We start from the raw sequence: 21,122 nt of genomic DNA, 5'->3' as shown, positions 1-21,122 counted from the left end.
AATATCCAAGCGAGATGATGGACATGAAAGTGTTAGATAAACTCTATGAGGGATTATTATAAACTGCCTGGGAGATCTTGCTCAAGCTCTTTCTTCTCTCTGGCCCCAGCCCTTCAGCTAACATCTGGGGCTCTATAAGACTTCTTCTAGCTGTAACGCACTGGGACCTACTAAGTGGCTGGGGGGCTAGATGTAGAAGTTGTTGTGACTGGGAAAAGTGACCTGTCTTCCTCACCTCCCATTTTCTTCAACCCCCAGGGGGCTCCTCCACCAGGGGATCCAGAGAGGGTAGCCTAGAAGCCAACGAGTGCTCTCTAGGCCGGTACCAAGTTGAAGCAGGAGAGGAGATGTGCTCTCCACGGATCCCTGCATTTCCCCCTATCATCTGTCCCCACAAAGGCCTTTCTGAGTATTCCTGAAGCGTTTTCTTCCTGCTTGGATCATCCCAACTGGGCGACTGGGGCATAGGAGTGGAGAGATTCTGGGCGTGGCCCTCACTGTGTTCTCGAGTTTATTGCTCCCCCTAGTGCCCAGAGAGGAGTCCTGCAGCTGTCGCCTTCCCTCTCGGCCATCCCCGTGAGTTTCAGAAAGGCTTCTTCCCTGACAGTTTTTCCTTTTATGGGTGTGGGCTGAGCGCACAGCAGGTAAGGTCTCCAAGGACCACCTGCAGGGACAGATTCTCCTGATTTCTAGCTAAATATTGGGGCCAGCTTGGCCAGGAGGGAGCAGACACACTCTTATCCTGGATTGTGTGGGGGAAGGTTGAGAAGGAAAGGGAAAGAAATGTAACACTGAGTGCCTACCTTGTATCAGGCAGGCACTGTGTCAGGAGGTTTACTTATATCACATGTATAATCCTTGTGATCTCTACATATGTAATCCTTGTGATCATCCTAAGAGATAATTATTATTACGTCTACTTTTTCAGATAAGAAAGCAAGTTCAGAGAAGTGAAGTGTCTTGTCAAAGGTCACATAAAAACAACAATAATGTGGGGCGCCTGGATGGCTCAGTCCGTTGCGTGTCTGGCTTCAGCCCAGGTCATGATCTTGCAGTTTGTGGGTTCGAGCCCCACAACGGGCTCTGTGCTGACAGCTCAGAGCCTAGAGCCTGTGCCTGCTTTGAATTCTGTGTCTCCCTCTCTCTGCCCCTCCCCTGCTCATGCTCTGTTTCTCTCTCTCTCTCAAAAATCAATGAAAACATTTTTAAAAATTTGAAAAAACCAACAATAATGTTAATAATATCAACTGATTGTTTGGTGCCTACTCCACAGCAGGCACATTATTTCTTTTAATTCTCACCACAGACCTTTAAAATAATCACTATAATCTCTATTTTACTCATGAGGTCACTGAGATTTAGGGAGTTTAAAAAAGAGGTAACTGAGCAGCTCGACTGAGGTCAAAGAGTGAGGTCCTCTGGACTCCAATCCCACACTGCTTCCCTTGTACCATTGCCTCACAGAGCCAGTGGGTGGTAGAGGCAGGTCTGAGACCAGGCCTGTGTGACTCACTATTCTTCCCATTGTGGGGTCTGCCTGGTGGCCCTTCCCGAGGACCAGGAAACTAAGGCCATGTGTTTTTTTTGTTTTTTTTTTTTTTTTTTTGATATCCAAACTGGAGACAGGATGGCTATGAAAAAGCCAAGGCAAAAGTCCATAGGATCTTGGGGAAATGCATAACTGGGGTGGCACCCTGGGAATTGCACTATGGTATTCTGTTAGGCGTCTTGGGGAGAGTACCCAGAGGTCCCTGAGTCCCATCTCCCTCATCCTACATGGATGCTATCCTATCCACATGCTCCCCTCAAGTTGGTGGGCTAGGACGATGAATGCAAAGCTCACAGAAGAGCAAAAGAGGAATGCAGATGGGGTGCCATCCAGCCCGATAGAAAATTCTTGGAAATAGATGGGATAAACCATGGAGTTCCCAAATCACCCAGCCAAGTTCCCAAGGATTGGGGTCATTTTTAACTCATCCCCATCACCCACAAAAGACAGGTTAGTCCTAGGTCTCTGGAAGAATACTCTATGCTGCTTTGAAGGAATCTCAAATTTTCCTTTTCATTCTGATCTTTGAAATTATTAAATTATTATTGAAAGACATATGCCAGATGATGAGCTGATAAACTGGTTGATGTTATGTTTGTTACTTCCAAATATAAATTTCATAGAAGCAAACAGATGGAAAAAGATTTCAGTTCCCTTTTTTTTTTTAAATAAATTGACTATTTCATTAAAAGTTAACTCTTTCCCTTTCTTCCAACCTGTCCCCTTTCTGTCTCTCTTCCTGTTCCTCCTCTGTCCTAGGTGCCTCCTTTCCCCCAAAGTCTGGAGCCAGACCCCTCTGCTATGCTGAATTGTCTTGCCAGAAGCGTTGAAGCTGACTGGAAGGCTGGTCTTGTCTTCCCCTCTGTTTCCCTTTCTTCCCTACACATGGCCTGACATTAAGCAGAAAGTAGTTTCTGTGCTACAGCCAGAGACAGAGATTCAGCTTGGCCGAGCTGCCCTACGGTTTCGATCTGATGAAAGCCAATTACACACTTCCCCTGGCCTGTTATTTCAGCTGAGGTACCACATGGTTGGTTGAATGGGTCCTTGTTGCTCACAAAAGGGAGAAATATTTGTAGGGAAAGTAAATGACCCAGTTATGGCTGCACCATCATTTCTAGGCAATTTCCTAGTAAGTGGCCCTTTGGAGTAGGCTGGTGCTAGAAGCTTCTATGCCTTCGTTTCCTGCTTCATGACTCCTGCTAGGTCCCTGCAGGGTCTAGTCTGCCCTGAACAAAGTGCCCAGGGGACCCAAGTTGGAAGGAATCTGTACATTGCTTATCGCTCTTTCTTTCTGCCACCTTGCCTTCTTTTTGTGCTCCTTTTATTCCTGAAATAACCGTTGTGTTCCCATCATCGTTACCACAACAAGTAACACAGTTCTAGGCCTCAGGGTACCCCTAGTCTTGAGGAGAGGTAGACTTGTGGGACTTGCTGACCCCAGTTCTCCTCCTTTCTGTGACCACACTTTCCAAATGACATCACTCAACCCACTGTCTTACATCATAGTCGGGATTCCTCCAGATGTAAGGGACAGAAAACTCCATCCAAACTGGCCAAAGTGAAAACACATTTCAGTGGCTCATGCACTGAAAAAGTCTAGGACTAGGCTGTCTTCAGATGAGCCTTGATCTGCCTTCTCAAAAATGTAATTGGGACCAGGTTTCTCTCTCTGTATCTCTCAACTCTACTTCTGTGTTGGTTCTGATTTCAGACTTGAAGTCTGAAGCATAGTGGTTCCAGTTTAATACTCAGTCATATTCGTCTCCCTCTTTCCCAGAAGTCTGAGAAAAATCCTGCTCTGTTCTCTCGGCTCTGCTTGGACCGGATGTTCATCCCTGAACCTATCACTGTGGTCAGGGGGAAGAGTTGCTTTGATAGGCTAGATCTGGGTCATGTGCTCTATCTGGAGCTCTGGATTAAGTGTGGGGAAAAGCCATAGCCTCAAATGAAAATTCATTCATTCATCCATCCACCCGTTCATTCATTCTTTCATTCATTAATTCATTTCTAGAAAAAATAGGGATGGATGTCTGGGAAGCAAATAGTGACTGTTTTATTACAGATTTGAGGGTTTGTCTCATATTTGCTCTCAGGTTAATTTGAGCTGCAACCTGTTTCTCTAATCTTGCCCCAGCTCTTGGCCTGGACTTTCCTTTCTGCTGGTCATTGCCGGAAACTCTAGGATGGCTAGTCTTTGTCCTTTCTTGCCCAAAGCACTACTGAAGAAAGACTCTTGTGTATAGCAGCTTTTTATTGAGGATTTGGGGGACCTGGGGATGGCGTGGGCAGCGTTGAAAAGGCTTTTAAAGATTAGAGGTTCTCAGATTTGAGGGTGTATCAAACGACCTGAAAGTCTTGTTAAATTGGAGATTGCTGGGTCCCACTTCCAGAGTTGAAACAAAAATATATTGAGTTCCTGTGTGTCAGACACTAAGGCTACGGTGGTGGCCTGCTCCAAATTTTCTCTAGCTTTGCTATGCAGAGCAATTTAATTCCTTATTGCCCAAACTTTTCTCATCTCTGTCCTACCCGGGGGGCTCTCACTTTTCATTGCCAGAGAGGCCCAGGAGGTTGCTTTCCTCAACAAAGGAATCAATTTGTACTATCCGATGGAGGTCAACTGACTCAAACTGCAGCCAGCTTCCATGATACTATTTTTCTTTATTTTCCCATGGTATCGGCAAACAGGGAACATTGGTGAAGTACCATGCTGGGGGTATTGACTAGGCATAGCTTCAGAGGCACAAGAGAGGGAGTGGGATCTTCAGGGAAGAGCTGCCCGACTCTAGTGTGAGCATAGCGAAAGGAAGTAACTTGAGAACCAGACCTACTAGCTGTGGGGCCTGACCGTGCCACTCAACTACCATGAGTTTCAAATCCCTTATCCATAAAACTGAGAAAATAACGATGTGTTTACTAAAGGGTTGTAGTAAAGATGAAACAAGACACCAGGACACTTATTTATATCTCTTTCTCTCTAACACCAATCTGTCACCAAGCCCTATCAGTTTTACCTCCCGAATACTTCAAATGCTAGATCTGCTTCTACCCTCACCTCCACCTTGGTCTGTCCACTGTCCTGTCTCTCCAGGACAACAGCTTTGTCTCCTAAGTGGTCTTCTAGATTCATCTCTGGGTCTTCTGGTCCATTTTCTACAGTGGGCTGAGTAGATTTTAAGAAAGTACAACCTGAGCATGTCACCCCCTTCCCTCCCAATCAAAATTTCGGTGCTCTTAGGACAACTGGATTCACAAAGCCCTTCTTACTTGGTTCCTGCGTATCTCTCCAGAATCATCTAGTGCCACTCTGCCCCAGACAACTGGTGGCAGACCATTTCCTTGAACAAACTTTAGTCAGGTTCCTCTAAGCCCTCTTGCCCCCTCCCCAGCCTCGCTGAGCCTACATAGCCAGTGTTACAAAAATCCTGCTGCTAGTCAGTTTAGGATGCTATCAGGCATGATATCCAATCAACATCTTCATCCCCCTTCTTTGACATAGAGGTCCTTGGTGTGCCTTTAGCAAGAATCCTGTTAAGTCAGTTTAGCAAGAACCGCCCCCCCCCATGTGTCCTCTTAGAAATTTTCCTTCCACTGTCTCCTCACTCTGCTTGTTAGCATTTGTCCATTTGGATTTAGAGTTGAACCTGATCTTTCTCCCCTATTGCCACAGCCTTGACACCTGTTGCAATAGTCCTGAATAACGTTTTCCTTACTGTGTCAACACATGTCAGGCTTATTTTTTTCTTTAATGCTGGCTGCTTTTCCGTTCCTCGGAGTCTTTGCTGATATTCTTCTGTTTTCTCGGGCTGCTCTTTCTCTCCTCTCTCTAAAGCCTATACATCTGTCAGATTTCACCTCCATGTCACGTTCTCAAGAGCATTTCCTCAACCCAGTAGAGTGACTAGGTTCCAGTATATTGCCTTCATAGCATGTGTCATGATTTGTAATTATGTATTTGTGCAATTACGTTGATTAATGTGGCTTCACATAACTCTTTTGTGTGCTCCTTGAGGGCAGGGAGACCATGTCTATTTTGCTCATGATTCTTGTCTCTAGTACTTTCACACATTACCTGGCACATAATATAAATGTTTGTTATTGAAGGAATGAATGAATGAATACAGGAAAGTGTACTATATAAAAAAGTTGCTCTATAAGTCATTTTTCCTAGTCTCCAGCTGTGCTGATACTCCTGAACACTGTTGGGGGAGATACAAACTTTTGTGGCTTATTTCATCTACTGCAAACCTTCCTGGGGGGAAACCTTGGGTCATAGCTTTGGATGTGCAAGGTGTAGATGGCCCTCCTGAAAACTCCCCTTAGAATGATTCACTCCTCAATGTCTAGAACAGTGCCTGGGACTTGGTGAACTTAAATAGATGACCTGGGAATTGACCCACCTACTGACCTGTTTGGGGGATTCCCAGGGATACTGATAATTCCCTTGAGACAAGTTGTCTCTTGGGTGGATGTTAATGGACATGGTTTTAGGATCTCATTCTGCCCTGATGGGCGCCAGTCTAGCTAAAGATTCCCTATTGGGAGGGGCACCTGGGTGGCTCAGTCGGTTGAGCGTCCGACTTCGGCTCAGGTCATGATCTCACGGTCCTTGAGATCGAGCCCCGCGTCGGGCTCTGTGTTGACAGCTCAGAGCCTGGAGCCTGTTTCAGATTCTGTGTCTCCCTCTCTCTCTGCCCCTCCCCTGTTCATGCTCTGTCTCTCTCTGTCTCAAAAATAAATAAACGTTAAAAAAAATTTAAAAAAATGATTCCCTATTGGGAATAAAATACACAAGGGGTTTTACTAGGTGCCTACTGCTCTAAAACGGGGAAATGGCAATATGAACTTAGTAACATTTCCCATTTCTATGACTGCCCTCTGTTTTCCCGTTAGTGTTTGTTGGTAGAACCAGGGGTAGAGGGAGCCAGGAGGGAGAGGATACAGCACGAAAGCAGGGAGCTAGGTGTCTGTTTGGGGACCTGACCCCACTTTTACTTCCTTCCACTTTCTCCCTCCCCTTTGTGCCAAGCTTTCAGAGACTGCTTCCTGCTCCCCATTTTCACCTTCCACCTTCTCCTCATCTCTTTGAGGCCTTACCCCTGGCTGCCCTGTGCAACTGTGGTTTCCTAAGGTTTCCAATGACCATCTTGTTGATAAACCATGCGTATGTGTCTGGGCCCTACCTTGTGTTCCCTGAAGCTTTGGACACTGCTCTCCTTTTTCTCCTTCTCTTGGAGGCTATGATGGCACCTTGCTCTTTTGGCTGGTGTCCTGCCTTTCTTTCTCATTCTGTATTTCTCACTTGTATCTGTGTCTCCTGCAGACAAAAGCTCCTTGAGGGCAGGGACTCTGCCTGGCTCATGGTTGTCTTAAAAGTCTGTATCATATTGTCTGCACACAGTAGACATGATTAATATTTGTTAAATGAAAGAACAAGCGATTTCCTAAAGCTTTGTCACAGCTAGACTACCAAAGTGATTAAGAGCAAGAACACTGAAGACAGCCTCAGTTCAAATCCTGGCTTAGACACTGACCATCTGTGTGGCCCTCGACAGGCTACTTCACCGGTCTAAGTCCTGATTTCATTACAGTATTTTAAAACTGTTTCTCACCTCATAGGATTGTTTTGGGGCTAAATAAGTTAATGTTCATATGCCTGGCATAAAGCAGGTGAGTACGTGCCATTTAAACAGAATAACTTATTCTACTTGATGACCAAACATGGATAGTTTTGAAAGTGAAAGGGATGCTATTAATAATTACGTCAAGACAACAGGTGTAAACCAAGCCTGTCCTGGGCAAACAGGGACATGTGATCACCTTACAGGTAAGGGCTCATTAGGTAAATAAAGAATGTTTTCATCTTTGTTGGTTTTGTTACTTCTGTTCATTTTCTTCCAGTGATTAGCAGTAAATGTTTCCAACCATAAAAGCCTGCGCGCTTATCTTTAGGAACAACAGAGAAAAAGGAAGAACAGTGTCATAAGGGATGGAGTTGATAGGGCAGCACCCAAGAAACAGAAATGAAGTTGAATTCTTGGGGTGTGGGTGTGGGAAAAGAGGGGAGCCTTCCCATATCCCCCTGAAGCTGTGGGTCTGATGGATGGAAGGTGCATGCGGTTTCCTTATGGATGGTGTGATTTCAAGGGGCCCAGGTTTCCCTGGAGCCTCGTCTGTGGCAAGTATCTGTGAGCACGGCCTGTGCCGGTCCTCCAAGATATGCGCTTGCTGTCTGCTCAAGGAGTTTGCTGTTTTCTCTCAAACTGTTTCAGAAACATGTGGTTCCATTTGCTTCCCCGACGGGGAGTGTTTTTTTCATTACCTTAAAGTAGTTGTTTTTATGAACTAGGATAAACACCTGGTGGGCAGGAGTTTTAGCTCGTGGTCATTCCAATTCGAATTCTGTTATTTCTCCTGCTTACCTGGGGAGGGGAAAAATATACTTTCTAAACACAGTTTTCCTCTTTCTGGTTTCCCAAACAGATGCACCATCAGATAACAGCATGTCTGCGGCTGGCTGCATCTGCCCAGAATACCAATGGCAGGTGGCTCTGGTGGTGACCATGGCACTCCAGGGGTGGGGGAGGGAGAAAGCATCTTTCCTTATCTCGAAATATTGAAGCCTGTCAGTCTGAGAAGGTGCCATTCAGAGCCGTGTACCAACTTATCCTCACTCCCTCTCCTTCTGGGGTGGGAGCGGAAGTGGCAGTGGGGAGGAGGAAGGGGTAAGAGAAGGAACTATCATTTAGTGGTACTTCCTATGTGCCAGGCCGTGGCATCCTTCCATTTGATTTCATACTCAGAACAACCTTATGCTATAGAGACTGGTTTTTCTGTTTCATAGATAAGGAAAACAGGCTTCAAAGAATAAAAACAATATGCTGGAGATAGATATGTCAATGGTAGGCAGGAATTTGAATCTGCTTCTATCTGATTCCAAACCCTGCGCCTTTTATATTATGTCTCTGAGACCCTGAGAGGGGAGGATTGACTCAGTTTCACACAGCCAAACCGGGAGCAGGCTGTGTCTTTCCAGCCTCCCAAAGGAGGGAGAGGCACGGCTTGACAAAACGTGTTGGTCAAGTGCTTAATTAATATAGGAGAGGGAAGGAGAATTGAAGTTTTTGGCTGTAAGTGATTCCATCTTTTGTTCATTCAACAAATATATATACAGTCCTTACTAAGTGTGAGGCACAATGTATCAACTTATGTGAAGAGTACAGCGGAAAAGGCAGACTTGAGGTTATGTGCAGTAATTGGTCTCAGATTTGGACATGTTGAGTTGAAGATATAGGTTTGTTTCTTTAAACTTTATGTATTCATGCATTTATTTAAGTATTTATTTGTTTATTTATACTGTGGGGAGGGGCAGAGAGAGCTGGAGAGAGAGAATCCTAACTGGGCTCCAGGCCCAGCGTGGAGCCTGATGCAGGGATCAGTTCCACACCTGCGAGATAATGACCTGAGCCGAAACCGGGAGTCCGACGCTTAACCAACTGAGCCACACTGGCACCCCAAGATATAGGTTTTTCATGAGGCCTTTGGATATACCTATCTGGAGCTCTGGAGAAAAGTGCAGGAAATATGTATTTGAGATTGATCCTCAAATAGATGGTGGTTATGCCATGAGCAATGAGTGAAATAATTAATGTTCTATGATAGAGAAGAGCATTGAGAATGGAACATCAGGTAATCCCTATGTTTCAAAGGGAAAAGAAAATGAAGAGTCTATAAAGAAAGTTAGGAAGGACTGTCCAAACATGTAGGCAGAGGATCAGGAAAGAGAGATGAATTTAGTTAGATTTGTTCCCCTCATTTCCTATTAAAACATTTTTTTTTAATGTTTATTTTTGAGAGAGACAGAGACAGAGACAGAGACAGAGACAGAGACAGAGTGTGAGCAGGGGAGGTCCAGAGAGAGAGGGAGACACAGAATCTGAAGCAGGCTCCAGGCTCTGAGCTGTCAGCGCAGAGCCTGATGTGGGGCTCGAACTCACGAAACGTGAGATCTTGACCTGAGTTGCAGTCTGACTGATTAACCGACTGAGCCACCAAGGCACCCCTCCCCAACTTTCTATTTAAAAATCAACCACTGTGGTATAATTTACATGTAATGAGCACACCCTTGAGTATACAGTTCCCAGACAGATGCCACCATCAGATGCTACCACCTCAGCAGCCAGCAGGCGGTTCTGGTGCAGTTTTGACAAATGTATTCACACATGTAACCTCCAATCCAGTCAAGATATAGAACGTTTCCATCGTATTTAAAGTTCCCTCATACTCTTCTCCAGTTATCCCATGCAATCCCTGCTCCAGGCCATCACTGGTCTGGTTTCTATGCCCACAGATTAGTTTTGCTTACTTGAGAATTTCCTATCAGTGGAATCACACAGTATATACCTTTCTGTATCTTGCTTCATCAATGTCATTGCATGGCTCAGTAGCTTATTCCTTTTTATTTCTGGGTAAAATTTCACTAAATGGATATATCACGAGTTGTTTATTCACTGACCTTTTGGTGGACACTTGGGTTATTTCTAGTTTGGGACTATTATGAATGAAGCTGCTATGAACGTTTGTGTACAAGTCTTTTTGTGTATAAGGTTTTTCTTTTTGTTCTTTTTTCTTTCGGTGAATATCTAGGAGTGGAATTGCTGGGACAAATGTTAAGTGTATATTTAAAAGACATTGCCTAACTTCTTTTCAGAGTGGTTATACCATTTTACACTTCCATCAGTAATGTATGTGATTTCCAGACAGTCCATTTTCTCACCTAACTTGATATCATTGCTATTTTAAAATTTCAGTCATTCTAGTAAGTATGTGGTAGTACCTAATTCTGTTTTTAATTTGCACATATCTTATCTGTTGTATCAATCTGATGATAGAATATCTTGTTATGTGCTTCTTGCTGTTCTTTGCAACTGCAATATCACATTATATTGATTATTGTAATAATCTTGTACTTGTAATAAATCTTCAAGTCAAGTTATATAAGTTTTTTTTCCCCCCAAACTGTTTTGGCTATTCTAGGTCCTTTGAACTTCCACATAAATTTTCAAATCAGCTTGTCAATTTCTATAAAATAAAACCTGCTTGGATTTTTACTAGAGTTATGCTGGGCAGAATTACTTTGGGAAGAGTTGACATCTTAAGAATATTGTATCTTCCCATTCATTTCTTAAGGTATTTGAAAGTTTCTGTCACCAATGTTTTCTAGTTTTTCTATGTATATGTTTTGCATATATTTTGTTATATTTATTCCTAAGTACTTTGTGTTTTGATGCACTTTTATTATGTGCCTTGGTTTTTCATATTTCTTGCTTGGGGTTTCTTCTGTGGACTTACACTTTTCATAAAATTTGGAAAAGTTTTGGTCATTATTTCTTCAAATATTTCTTATGACTTCTCTTTCTTTTCTTCTTTAGGGTCCACTTGAATGTATAACAGGTTATTTGACATTGTCTCACAGCTCTCTGATGCCGTGGTTATTTTTTCCAGATGCTCAATCTTTCCTTTACCTTCTTGAATATATGGAATATAGTTTTAATAACTTACAATGTCTTTGTCTACTAATTCTATCACCTATGTCATTTCTAGGTCAGTTTTCATTGATTTTTCTTCTTAATTATGGATTTTATTTTTCTGCTTATTTGCATGTCTTTTAGTTTGTGTGTGTGTGTGTATGTGTGTGTGTGTGGTTGTTGTTGTTTGCTTTTTGTCTTGTGAGTTTTTATTGGATTCTAGACATTATGTATTTTTACTTTGTTGGGTGCTGGGTATTTTTCTATTCCCATAAATATACTTGAGTATTATTCTGGGACATAGTTAAGTTACTTGGATACTGGTCCTTTTGAGGTTCGCTTTGTTAGGGATGGCCAGAACTGCTTATTGTCTAAGGCTAATTGCCCACTACTGAATATCCTTCTGAATACTCTATCTGGTAACCTATAAATTATGAGGTTTTCAACTTTGGCTGGTAGGCAAACACTGAGGATTTTTTCCTTTACTCCTTTCAGGTGTTTTTTTTCCTTCAGCTTTAAATATTTTTCTGACTTGAATATGCTGATCAGTAATCAAACCAATGACTCGAGGGACACCCTTTGCAGATCGCTGGATCTCTCTCTCTCTCTCTCTCTCTCTCTCTCTCTGTGCAGCTCTCTAATCTCTGATGCTCTTCTATGTGAACTCTAGCTGACTTGGCCTCCTTGGACTCCCTGAATGATCTCCTAAACTAAGGGAGACTTGTTGGCTCTGGCTGGGTTTTATCATAGGGGCTCATCTTGCTTGTTTCCTCTTTTTCAGGGATCACTGTGTGTAATGCCTGACGTCTAATGTTGGAAAGCTGTTGTTTCATATATTTTGTCTGGTGTTTTAGTTGTTTCAGGTGGGAGAGTACATTCTGTCCTGTTACCCCGTCTTGATCAGAATTGAAGTCCTGATGCAATTTCAAATGGCATTACAGTTTAGATTTTTTTTTCAACAATTTATTCATAGTCTATGAAAAACAGTTGATTTTTGATATTTGACTTTGTATCCTGTGACCTTGCTCAATTCACTTATTAGTTTTCACGTGGTGGGGGTAGATTCCTGAGGAATTTCTATATACACAATCATGTCATCTGTAAATATGGCATGTTTTCTTTCTTCCTTCAGAAACTGCATGTGTTCTCTCTCTTTCCCTAGCAAACCCCTCCCCCTGCCTTATTGTTGTATGAGAAACTCTATTACAATGTTAAGTTGAGGTGAAAAAAGTGAACCTTGCATTGTTCTTGATCTTGAGAGCGGAAAGAATTCAGTCTTTCATCATTAAGTAGGATGCTAGGTGTAGGCTTTTTGTAGATGTGTTTTTTGGGGCTAAAAAAGTTTCTTCTATTCCTAGTTTGCTGACAGCCTCACAAGGAATGGATGTTGAATTTTACCAAATGTTTTTTTCTGCATCAGTTGAGATGATAATATAATTCTTTCTCCTTTACTCTCTTAATGTGGTAAATTACAGTGATCAATGATCATTAAATCAGTCTTGGAGTCCTGAGATAAACTCCACTTGATCATGATGTATTATCCCCTTAAAAATGCTTTTTATATGTTTATGTATTCTATGTACTAATATTTTGTTGAAGATTTTGCATCAACATTCATGAGAGACATTGGGCCAATTTTATTTTCTTGCAATGTGTTTGTCAGGCTTTGATATCAGAGTAATACTGGATTCATAAAATAAGTTGGTAATAATTCTTTCCCATTTTACTTTCTATAAGAATTTGAGTATGATTGGTATCATTTCTCCCCCTCAGTGATAAGTAGAATTCATCAGTGAAGCTGTTTGGCCTGGGGTTTTCCTTGTAGAAAGTTTTTAAATTAAAAATTCAATTGATTAAAAAATTTTTTTTCGGGGCGCCTGGGTGGCTCAGTCGGTTGAGCGTCCAGCTTCGGCTTGGGTCATGATCTCACAGTTTGTGAGTTTGAGCCCTGCGTTGGGCTCTGTGCTGACAGCTCAGAGCCTGGAGCTTGTTTTGGATTCTGCGTCTTCCTCTCTCTCTGCTCCTCCCCCGCTCGTGCTCTGTTTCTCTCTCTCTCTCAAAAATAAATAAAACATTAAAAAAAATTTTTTTTCATGTTTATTTTTGAGGGAGAGAGACAGACAGAGCATGAGCAGGGGAGGGGCAGAGAGAGAGGAAGACGCAGAATCCGAAGCAGGCTCTAGGCTTCGAGCTGTCAGCACAGAGCCTGATGTGGAGCTGGAACTCATGAACCACGAGATCATGACCTCAGCTGAAGTCGAACTCTTAACTGACTGAGCTACCCAGGTGCCCCCCAAATTCTATTGGTTTAATAGATAAAAGGGCTATTCATATTTTCTATTTCTCTTATGACAGCTTTGGTAATTTGTCTTTCAAGGAATTTGTACACTTCCCATCTTTTTTTGGCCAGCTTTCTTGAAGTGTAATTGACAAACAAAGTTGTGAGATATTTAAATTGTATCCTTTAAAGTTGAGTAGAATTTGCAGTGGTTCCCTCTATCATTCCTGACATTGGCAATTTGTATTTCTCTCTTTTTCCTTGCCTTTATGTATGTGCAGATTAGTTAGCTTTCGCTGCATTGCCAAATCCTACAGTCTCTGTATCAGGCAATGTATATTTTATAGAGCTCTCTCTTTCTTTTTGGAAGGTAATCCCCTGGAATAGTTAGTAATTCTTTATATTACAATTTCCCTGTTCAAATTGGGGTGTGGTTTCTGTCTCCTGAGTGAATCCTGACTGATACACCAATAAAATACTGGAATAGAAATGTCAGCAATGGAGAGGACATGGAAGAGAATTCAGACCCAGGTGGATCCTTTGAGCCTGGAGACCATAGGAAGGATACATGGTGAGTGTCTGACTATATTTATGATGGAAGGGGGGATGAGAAGCTGAGGGAGTTGCTGGCTTTGATTTTCTCCATGAAGTAGGAGGAAAGCTATCTGCTGAAGGCTTGGGGAGAATGAGGCAGATTTGTAATAGCCCTCGATGAACCTCGCAAAAGACCAATTTGTGTTGGAGTATACAATTTTCTCTACCAGAACTCAGAAATCCAGCCTTATAAGCAAGGCAGGCAGTTTTAGAACTGACTCAGGGTCAGGGTTTTCCAGGACTTGTGAGTAGAAGAAAAAGGGAGCAAGGGTATTAAAGGAGCTGATGAGAAATCATCCAAGTTATTGACCAGAGGTCTAGCGTGGGTTTTGAAAGATTGAGCCCTGGGGTTGAGTGGAGGAGAGAAGATAAACTTCTCTTCTTATGAGGCCATAAAAGGGTTAAAGTGCTGGCACTCAGTGAGGTCAAGGAATGAAGTAGGAGGAATAGAATAGAGTTGGAAAGGTCATGGTCCAAGTGGGACGTTGAAGTGTAATTTGGGGGGAGGTGGAGCCATGCTAGTAATGGTCCAATTGTGGCCTTGAAAAGTTATTTGAAGTGATCAGGACAAGGTTGGGGGAGGCTAGGGTGTCAGATGAGTTGGCCTCAGCAATTTGTCTCAGGATGGTGGTGGGAGTTAATACAGTGGTGACTGGGGAGAGTCCTCAGCATGGTGTGGGCCAGGGTCAATGATAGCAGCAAGAGGTGAAGGCAATGAGCCATGCAGCTTGAGCAGGACTTTAAATGAGAGTAGAAGAGTAATAGCATGGAACTGGCAAGGGATGGTGGGAGACTGCTGACTCCAAGTGCACCCTTCTTGGCTGGAAAATGGAACTCGTGGGAGCAAGAGCCACTTTCATGCAAGAGGGCTGCAAGGGAACCAATGTCCTTGGGGTAAGGCCAGGTTTTAGTTACTGTGAGAAGGAGGATATATGGAAAGTTCTTGGAGAGTGTTGTGGATGTAAAATTTGCGTATAGTGGAATGAGGGTTACTAAGAGCGCAGGGGAAAATATTCAAAAGGCAAACAGCAACGTGAAGGTGGAAAGGGCAAAGGTGATGAGCAGTTTGTAGGACTCAAAGTACAGCAACTGAGTTTTCATCCATGTATCACAGCACTTGGTAGGCACAGAGTAGGTGCTCAATTAATGTATCTGAGGAATTGTGTAAATCCGTGAATAAATAAAGTCTCTTTTGCAGCTGCTCACTTTGGTTCTCCATTTGTTTACTGGGAATGCTGCTGCTTTTATCCCCCTAGCTCTGAAATTTATAGCCGCGTCCTCTCCAAAGCCCCAATTCTTTCCATCTGGCAGAGTGGGTGTCTTATTATTCTATCCCATTTCACCCTAGGAGGGCGGGGAAAGTCAGGGCTGAATCTTCCTCTGGTTACTACTTGGGAGAAACTGAAGGTCAGAGAGAGCAACGAGTTCACCCACTATCAAGGATTAAGATTTACAGTAAGACAGGGAAAGAAATAGCAGGGCTTCCCCCTGTTCTGGCCTGTTCTGGCCCCCAAAGCAGCCCCAGAAGGGTGTGTGGGGGGCTCTCAGGGAGCAGCTGTCCAACGTGGCCTGTGGCCGGTCAGGCTCTGCACAAGGCAGTCTCCAGCAGGTGGGGGTGTGGAGTTGCGGAAGGCTGGCAGCTTTGGGTGGAATGAGAAGGCAGAGACGCCTTGTGGCTGCAAGACGGGAGCGGCTCTTCCGAGGAATGAAGTCTTTGGGGTATGCGCGGCCAAGCTTGGGAGATGGACTTCTGCTAACCCCTTATTTTCCAGCCGTCACTCCACAGCCATGTTGCTTCGTTAGAGGAGCAGGAAGCAACAGGAGATGGATGCCCCCTGCCTCTTTTTCCTCTTTGGCCTCAGGGTTTGAGTCCTGAGGTCTTGACGGTGGGGAATGTAGCCTAATGGAGAGTGCACAGGGTTTGTGGCTTCTAAGTCCCGGCGCCCCCACACTCTGGCCACGCACACAGGCTACTTCCAGACCTCTGCGAGTGAGTGATAAAGGTGCCTGTCCCACCTTCTCACGCTTTATAGGTGAAAGCCTTGGCAGACTGAAGACTGTAAAAATATAAGAATTTATTGTTAATGATTAATGGGGTAGTTAGTGGCAAAAATATGTTCCTTGATCTATTCTAGAGGAGGAAAGAGGACCTTTAGGAAAGAAAACTTTCTTATTTGCAGAAGAACTGACCCTTTTGACTGTATGTTTTCACCTCTGTGAGGTCATAGAGTGGAGGGGTAAGAATGCCAACTTGCGATGGAACATGGGAGGGAGGTATAAGCACTCGGGAAACAGAATGCACAACAATAAACTACCATCTCTTAAGTATCTGCCATACTCCAGGCCCATTACACGTGTTGTTTAACATCATCATCACAGCAGGCTGACCGGGTAGATGTACTTATCTTTCTAACTAGAAATGGAACCTTAGAGTTTGAGAGGTTAAGTACTAACAGAGAGTTCCCCAGATAAAAAGTAGGAATGGCAGGATTTGAACCCAGGCCTGCTTGGCTCTAATAGCCCAGGCCTTTCCTGCTGTAATGTGTGGGCTTATACTTGACTAAATCTCCAAAAAACTTTTCTAGGGACCTGTCCTAAGCTGGTTACTTAAGAATCACTCAGGAAACTTGTAAAAATGCAATTTTTAAGCACTCCCCCAGGGAGAATGTCATCACAGATTTAGGTTTTTCCTTTCTTTTTCTTTCTTTGCATTACATATCCTCCTCCATTACTTCAGCTGTTTAAGGGACTACAGTAATCAATACTTTTTGTCTTTCAAACATCTTATACCTTATAGTTTTTCTTGAAAACACTGACAAATGCACATTCATTTTGTCAAGCCAGGGACCCCCGAGGTTCCCCAACAGACTGTTATACAATCAGCAACTCCCACTTGTTCCAACAATATACTTTTATCCACTTATTCTGCTGGGGTGCAACAGTCATCTTTAGGACACAGTTCACTGCTGGGAGAGGCCTCCCCTTGGGCAGGACTTGCCCTGGGAGGGAAACAGAAGCAGAAACCAGTGGATTCCTGGGGTTTTATTCATCTAATCATTCAGTAAGTAATAACTGAGTACTATGTGGCAGGCAGGGGCGAGATGTTGGGGATGGAGTAATCATAAAACAAAGTCTCTGTTCTCATGGGGTTTTGCAGAGGTGGGCACAGAAAGCCTGGCATCTGAGCTGAGACCTGACGGATGACAGAGTGAACTGTGAATTGCTGGGGAAAAGCATACCAGGCAGAGGGAACAGCGAGTGCAAAGACTCCCTTGGGGGAGTTTGAGGTAGTGCAAGAAGGCTAGTATCCAGCAGGAAGCCTGGAGTGGAGTGTGCAAGAAGGAGCAAGGTAAGAGATGTAACACAGGTTAAGTAACACAGGTTGGAACACGTGGGGCCTTGTAAGCCATTGTGAGAATTTGGAGTTTTCTTCCAAGTAAGATGAGAAGGAATTGGAGAGTTTTGTGCAGGGGAGTGACATGATTCAGTTGGGGTTTTCACAGGGTCACTCTGGGTGTGGTGTTGAGAATTCACTCTAGGAGAGGGGCGCCTGTGTGGCTCAGCTGGTTAAGCGTCTGACTCCTGGTTTCGGCTCAGGTCACGATCTTACAGTTCATGAATTGGAGCTGGGTGTTGGGCTCTGTGCTGACAGTGTGGAGCCTGATTGGGATTCTCTCTCTCCCACTCTCTCTGCTCCTCCCCTGCTCATGCTCTCTTTCTCTTTCTCTCTCCCTCTCAAAAATAAATAAACATTAAAAGAGAGAGAGAGAGAGAGAGAGAGAGAGAGAGAACTAACTCTAGGGGGGCAAGGGTGCTAGCTGAATCCCAAAGCAACTTTGCATATCTCTTGAACATTTTGTCTGATTCGAGTCCTCATCTCTACCACGTTGGCCAGAGGGGGAACACAGGCCCTCTCTGATCCTCTGCCATCATCCTCCCTGCCCCTCCTGCCCCTCTTAGTGGTATACCGTAATTTCCAATGGTTGCAAACGCATAGTGGTGGCAGACATGGTAATGGTGGGGATATTGGCCACATTAGTGGTGTCAAAATGCCCCCACTGTACCAGAAATAAAGAGATCTCAACTGTGGGAACAAAATGGCAGAGCCACACCTCATTTACTCACTGACTCACTCACTTGTTCTTTTAACTTCTGTTGAGCACATACCTTGTGCCAAGGACTGCACGAGCCACTGGAGAATGAGGCAGTTTTGAAAAGGTCCCTAATATGTAAACACTGCCTTAGAGGAAACTCTCAAACTAATTACTAACATTTATCAAGCACTTTGGATGGGTCAGACACTGATTTAAGTGCTTTTTATGTATTACCATATTTAATCATTTAAATTAACTCTATTAGACAGGTACTATTTTACTTGTCATTTTAAAGATGAGGAAGTTGAGGCACACGGAGGTCAGGTAAGCTGGTCAAGGTCACCCAGCTATAAAGTAAACTGAGATCTGGGCCCAGAAAATCTAGCTCTACTACTGTGCTTCTTAGACAAAAGGAGAGATGGCTAAATGTACAATTATAATGCGATGTGATGAGTATTCACTAGAACTACTGGGAGCTTTTGACATTATTGAGGGGCAAGGCCCAAAGCTTTTTCAAATTTCCAATCCTGTTAATGCCACTGTAGTATATAACTTCTCCCCATAAAATGCTGTAAAGTACAACTAAGATTTTTAAGTGATGCTTCCAGATTCTTAATAAAAGATTAAAGTAATTTATAAAGCTGTTTTCTGGCTAAGAACCATCCCTTTCTTGGACTGCTTCACTCACTCATCATTTCCATCACAAGCTGATAGCTTTTCTTTGGGCAGCCCATTCTTCACAAAGGGAAAAAATAGTTTTTATAACAAGGAGAGGCCAACCAAACTGGGCTGGGCTCGGAAGGCCTGGAGGTGGGTGGTGGCTGGGCTTACTCATTGTCTCAGCTATTCCTCTTCTGTGGGGACCTCATAGCTGGCTGGAATCGAGTTTGTGCCTTGGGAAAATGACAAATCACGTTAAGTTGTGGACCTCTGGGATCCTTTGGGAACCGTTAACCACAAATCTTACATCTTAGAATGCTGAGGGGGTATATTACTAGAGTCTCAGGTGATGGGAGAGCACAGACTGGGCCACAGACTAACTCTGCTTGGAAAAGACAAGGAGAGCTTCAAGGGGTAGATGAAGTTGAGTAGGGCTTGAAAGATGCATTGACATTCATCAGGCAGTAAGGTGAAGGTGTTGTAAGAAAGGAAGAGTTTGTTTCAAGGATCTGAGGGAGGGCTCAGCCGTCTAGGCCTTCTAGAATCATTCCATCCCAAAACACTAAATGTCTTGTGGGGTGGAATCAAAGTGGGACTTTTTCTACTTCGTATGATATTGTAATAAAAAGTTACATCTTCCCTCTTGAGTGTTCTCTCTCTCTCTCAAGCTTTATTGAGGTATAATTGGCATACAATAAACAGCACATAATTAAGTTCACAAATTTTATGAGTTTTAAACATATTTATGAAGCTGTTGCCACAATCGAGATAGCGAACATACCTGTCACCCCAGAAGTTCCCTGTGATCCCTTGTACTCCCTCCTTCCCACCCTTTCTTGCCTCTTCACTCTTTAACTCTTGAGACCACGGATCTGTTCCCTGCCACTATAGATTGGTTTGCATTTTCTAAAATTTTATATAATGGGATCATACAAAATGTACTCTTTTTTTTTTACACATAATTCTTCCACTTTCTTTCACCTAGCATAATTATTTTGAGATTCATCCATATTGTTGTACGTATAGTAGTTCATTCCTTTTTACTGTTGAGTAATACTCCATTGTATGGATGTACCACCATTTGTTTCTCCATGCTGCTAATAATGGGCTTGTGGGTTGTTTCAGTTTGGGGCTATTACAGGTAAAGTTGCTATAAGCATTCTTATACAAGTCTTTTATGGTCTTGTTCTGTCTTTTCATTTGGGTAAATATCTTGGAATATGGCAGGAAATAGGTTTACTTAAAAAAAAAAACCTGCCAGTTTTTCTAAATGGTTGAACCATGGAAGGTTCAGTTGTTCCACGTCCTCGCCAACACTTGTATGGCCATCTTTGAATTTTAGACATTTTAATAGACTTTTAGTGGTACCTCACTGTGGTTTTAAATTTGCATTTCTTTGATGACTAATTATGTTGAGCATCTTCTCATGTAGTATTTATTTTCCAGCTGTTTTCTTTGTTGAAGTGTCAGCTCGAATCATTAACCCATTTAAAAAACTGGTTGTTTGCATTGTTGAGTTTCTAGATCTGTTGTGTATTCTGGACACAAACCTTTTATCAGATATATGTTTTACAAAGAGTTTCTCCAAGTATATGGCTTGCTATTTTATTCTCTTAGCAGTGTCTTTCATAGACCAAAATGTTAATTTTGATGAAATTCAATTTATCAACTTGTTTTCTTGTATGGACTGTGCGTTTAGTGCCACGTCTGAGAAATATTTGCTTAACCCAAGTTCAGGAAAGTCTTCTATGTTTTCTCTTAGAACTTTTAGGTTTTTTTTTTTTATTGAGATATAGCTCGCCTACTCTTTAAAAGTGCACATTTCAGTGGTTTTTAGAATATTCACAAAGTTATGCAACCATCACCACTATCTAATTCCAGAACATTTACATCACCCCCTCAAAAAACCTTATACCCATGAAGCAGTCATTCCCCATTTCTCCCTCCTCCCAGACCCTGGCAACTGCTAATCTACTTTCTATATCTATGGATTTGTTTATTCTGGACATTTCATATACACTGAATCACACAATATGTGGCCCTCTGTGTTAGACTTCTTCATTTACCATAATGCTTTCAAGGTTGTCCAGGTGGTAGCATATATAAGTACTTTAACCCATTTTATGGCTGAATAATATCCTGTTGTATAGATATACTGTATTTAGTTTATGTATTCACGAATTGATGGATGTTTGGATTCTTTCCACTTATTGACTCTTATGAATAATGTTCGTATGAACATTTGTGTATGAGGTTTTGTATGGACATATGTTTTAGGTTCTTTTGGATGTATAACCAAGGGGTGGAATTTCCGGGTCATATGGTAACTCTGTGTTTAAACTTCCTGAGGAACTGCTGGAATGTTTTCCAAGGCAGCTGCACTATTTTACACTCGTATCATCAATGCATGAGAGTTC

General features: G+C 42.9%; 1 long non-coding RNA gene across 17 annotated transcripts in view; it reads left to right on the top strand.

The window, feature by feature from the left end:
• Positions 1–16,235: 16,235 nt before the first annotated feature.
• The window catches only part of LOC107179081, a 44,951-nt gene continuing 40,064 nt past the window's right edge, over positions 16,236–21,122 (top strand). For 14 of the 17 annotated variants that reach the window (XR_006221808.1, XR_006221814.1, XR_006221800.1 and 11 more), the window contains exons 1-2: positions 16,236–17,012; positions 17,109–17,300. This is a non-coding gene — a long non-coding RNA (uncharacterized LOC107179081). The remainder of the gene's footprint in view (positions 17,013–17,108; positions 17,301–21,122) is intronic. The other 3 variants (XR_006221805.1, XR_006221802.1, XR_006221815.1) reach the window with 3 other exon arrangements.

Source organism: Panthera tigris, chromosome C1 (genome assembly GCF_018350195.1).
Source record: "Panthera tigris isolate Pti1 chromosome C1, P.tigris_Pti1_mat1.1, whole genome shotgun sequence".
Classification (NCBI taxonomy): Eukaryota; Metazoa; Chordata; class Mammalia; order Carnivora; family Felidae; genus Panthera; species Panthera tigris.
This window is presented reverse-complemented; position numbering and strand designations above follow the sequence as displayed.